Genomic DNA, 4,293 nt, shown 5'->3' on the forward strand with positions numbered 1-4,293 from the left:
GTGTGTGTGTGTGTGTTTCCTGCTCACCTGTTGCTACCTGGCCCGTCATTGGTCTCCTAGGTGCCGTGGCTCCACCCCCACTTTACCCCACCCCCACCTTATCTCTCCGTTACCAAGCCAACCAGCTCACAACAGGTCTGCTGCTTCCGGTTAAGGATTTAAAACTAAAGCCCCATGCAGCTAATTGGATTATTTTCATTATCGATTAATTACTTGCCGACTATTTTCTTGATTAATCATTTTGAAAATCGATCATTTGTTTCAATAGTTCATTATAATTTCATGATGACTGTTCAGTTTACTATCATGTAAACTTGAACCTGTTTGAATGCCACATTTGAATAATTCATATCAAAGGAGCATTAACTACAATTCATCATTTAATTATCTAACAATATATTTTATAATGTCTTTATTTATATAACTGATCAAAACAAGGTTGCAAAGTGCTTCACATACAATCATATTAAAAAACAACAACATTAAAAGAATAAAAATGCTAAATGAAAAACACGAAGGATCAAAAAATAAGGAAAACCAATAAAACAGAATAAATTCGGCCATGTGATGAAAATGAGTTTTGAGGTTTGAATGAAAAGAAATCACTGACCCAGTTTAGTAATGAGTTATTATTATGCTTTGTGTTTAACCAAGAATCAAAACTGGTTCAACAGGTTTCAAAGTAGAGCAACAATTATCCAATAAATTATTTAGCTAATCAAAACAATACCTGATCTGTAACTATTTAGATATTTGATAACATAATATAATATCAGCTTGTTCCAGACTCTCAGCTGTTAGAACGTAATATATGGTACAAAATTAAAGAAATTTGTTTTTTTGGACTGTTGGTTGGACTTGCTTTGTAAAAGATGCCACTTTGGGCTGTGGAACACTTTCTTTACATTTTATAGACATAAATACGTTTATTAAAACTGTAAAGTTACAGAGGTCTCGGTACACATTAAAAGAAAAAAAGTCAATAAACAAAAAAATGTAATAAAAATAAAGACAGAGAAACAGCAGAAACCAGTACTGAGGAATACAGGTTTGTTATCAGGGTTTTACTACATATTATATACTGTATATAATAAATAATGAGTCCCTTTAACTGAGAAAATCATCAGTAGATGACCCGATAAATGAAAATAATCTTAATTTTCAGCCATATTCAGTTCAAGTTCAAGTGGCAGAAATGAGTATTACATTTGGCTGTGACTATCATTCATGCCTTTTATAATCTATTGTCTACCGAAAACATCATGAAAATTGGTTAAAACTGTCTTTTTACCTCTTAAAGGTTACATTTTGGGGCTACAGCTCCATAGGCCCCCATTCATTCTGGACTCCCTCATGAGCGCCTCCTACACAACCAGAAGTACTGAGAGTCAGAGTTCTTCTCCTATTAGAAACTCTCTGCTAACACTCAGTAAATAATGCTGGCTAGATCCCAGGTTGTTGTTTTTGTTTGTTTGTTTTTTGTACAGTGAAATGATTTTAAGATGATGCTTTTACCACTTTTTATTGATAATATTGAAGTGTTCATGTTAACTTACCTCTGAGAGAGCCTCAAAGTTCCAGAGAAGAGGAACATTAATGAACTGCTGGGTCAAAAGAACCTAACTAGTTGTATGTATTAACCTCTTCCAACGCCTTTGACCCAGCATAAACAACCCAACAATGTGTTTACAGAAACAACCCAGCACTTTTTAGAGTGTAGTTACCTGATATGAAACGTTGAAAGTCAACTAATCATTACTACTTTTCTGCAACACCGATTTGCATAGATTATAATATCTATAAACACAACTTCTAATGTCCCTTAAAGTTTATAGGCCTGGGTGGCAACATTTTGGGAAACAAACACCTCTGATGGGAAATACTGACATCTTTTTGTGGCCGTCTCTCTCTGCTCACATGATCTGTGAAATGGAAACCTTCCCTGTCGTCCCCTGAGACGGACTCTCTCCCTCTGTCTCTGCGGTACTATGTTACATGTAAACTACAACCACAATTCACCTAAAAGCTCACTGCTGTCCTGGCCCCTTTCCCTTCCACCTCATACATACTAAACATCTCATATAATAATGTTAGAGTGGTCAGAGTCCAGCTGATGAGCATTATCAGGTAAATCATACCTTCATACATTCATTAAATAACCTTTCAAATGAGTCTAAAGGATCTCAAACAAACAAAACACAAAAACAAAACAACAAAAACAACAAAAGATATTTTGAACATGCAATTCAATGGAAGAATATTCACATGTATTATGTATTGTTGTAGTATCTTTAGTATGTGACTGCTTTTCTATTAAAGTCAGTGTAAAGTAAGAATAAATATGTGTTCTGAGTTTGACATACCACAGGAAAGTGTGTAGTTATCATAGACTGTATATAAGAAATGGACGTAACATCCGTGACGTCACCCATTGGTTTGTGGACTGCTGCTCGGAAGCCAATAGTTTCGGATCTGGGCAGCGCCATCTAAAAAAAAAATAAAAACACAGATTCTACTTATATGGGCATCAGGAGGAGCATGAGGCGCCCTCCTGAACCTGTGAACCAATCAACCTGTCAATCACGACGTAGCCACGCCCTGATGCATACCCTGCTTTATTGTCAAATATAAAATCAGGGAGGCCAAAATGTCCCAAATGAACATCATACTGCATTGAAGAAGGCTTTAAACTAGCGATTGAGACCATAAACACATTTTGAAAACGTTTACTGAGGTTAGAAATCAAGTGAGAAGTTGGTGAATTCTCCATTGACTTGTATAGAGACGGAAGTCCTTTTGACACCAAAACGGTCGCCCCCTGGTGGCCTTTTGATAGAAAAATTTGAATGAAAAACATTTTAGGTTCAAACCTGCCGGCTGGCTGGGGCCCTTCTGTGTGGAGTTTGCATGTTCTCCCCGTGCCTGTGTGGGTTTTCTCCGGGTTCTCCAGTTTCCTCCCACAGACCCAAAAAAAAGCATGCAGGTTAGGTTAATTGGTAAATAGGTAAATTGCCTGTAGGTGTGAATGATTGTCCGTCTAATCTATGAGAAGGCTAACATGCTGAAGTTTAGCAGGTATGTTTGTTTATTAGGATCTCGTTTAACTCAAGTCTAATCATCCAAGAATCCATCAAATAATATATGTAACGGTATAATATTTATCATGTTCACCACCTTAGTTTGGTGTGCTAACATGCAAAGTATGTAACGGGAATGTTATTAGTTTTTCAGGTATATGAAATTAAAGTTTGACCTGATGGTGGCACTAAAGGAAAGCGCGAGGATCACCAAAATCAGATGAATATTTGTATGGAATTTCATGTGAACCCATCCAATACTAGAACAGTCTGAACCACAGCAGTGGAACCAACACTGCTACACCGCAAGCTCGGCTAACAGCTAATCACGTAATAGCGACTAGCGTGTCTGAGGTGAGCTGATCCATTCAGCAGGTGCGCATTAAAGACTTCCAGAGCTTTTGTTCCAGCATCCTGGCCCCCACTTCTGGAAATGATTACTTCCCTTGTGAGCTTTACAATACACAATGCACAAGAGGGTCAGGAGAGTCGGAGCAGGAGGATAAATATGCAGCCAGGGGTCACCAACGGATTTGAACCCACAGTGTTAAGAACCAGGAGATTCTCAGGTTTAATTTTTACTTTTGTTTACTACTCTGCTTTGTCACCTAGATCATTAAATCTGCTCAGTGTTGGTGTCACTTGCATTTGTTACTGAATATATCAAAAGCATCTCTGGAGCATAGAAATTGTACAGAAGAGTTGTTCTCTGGAAACCAAAAAAAGAGAAAAAAACTGACTTGAGTACGTAACACTGATGTCAAATGCAGGTCATGATGTTTCTCTCTGCAGATAACATCAGAGTAAAACATAAAAGGGAGGTGATGAGGGCTGTTGTGACAGCTTCATTCAGGCAGTGCACCATTACAGTGTGACTGACAGATACTGTACAATGGTGTTTTAATAGAGATTAAAGAAAGGCAGGATATGTGAGCCTGATAAATTACCCAGGAAGAATTATATGAATTTAAAACAGTGCACACATGGTGATTGAGAGCTTTAACTCCTGGTTTTGAGCAAAGAGAAGTATTTAAAGTATTTAAATGTGCCGGCTCTTTCTTTGTGCCGATCATTCACGGTGCACATAAGAGTGGCAATAAGCATAGTGAGCATAATGAATTGCCCCAGTTGAAGTTAACAAAATGTAAACAAAAACAAAATGTTGTTGCTAGTAGTTCACTCAAAGTGACCCAGAAATTACTAGTGACCTCACTCT

Source organism: Scomber scombrus, chromosome 3 (genome assembly GCF_963691925.1).
Source record: "Scomber scombrus chromosome 3, fScoSco1.1, whole genome shotgun sequence".
Classification (NCBI taxonomy): domain Eukaryota; kingdom Metazoa; phylum Chordata; class Actinopteri; order Scombriformes; family Scombridae; genus Scomber; species Scomber scombrus.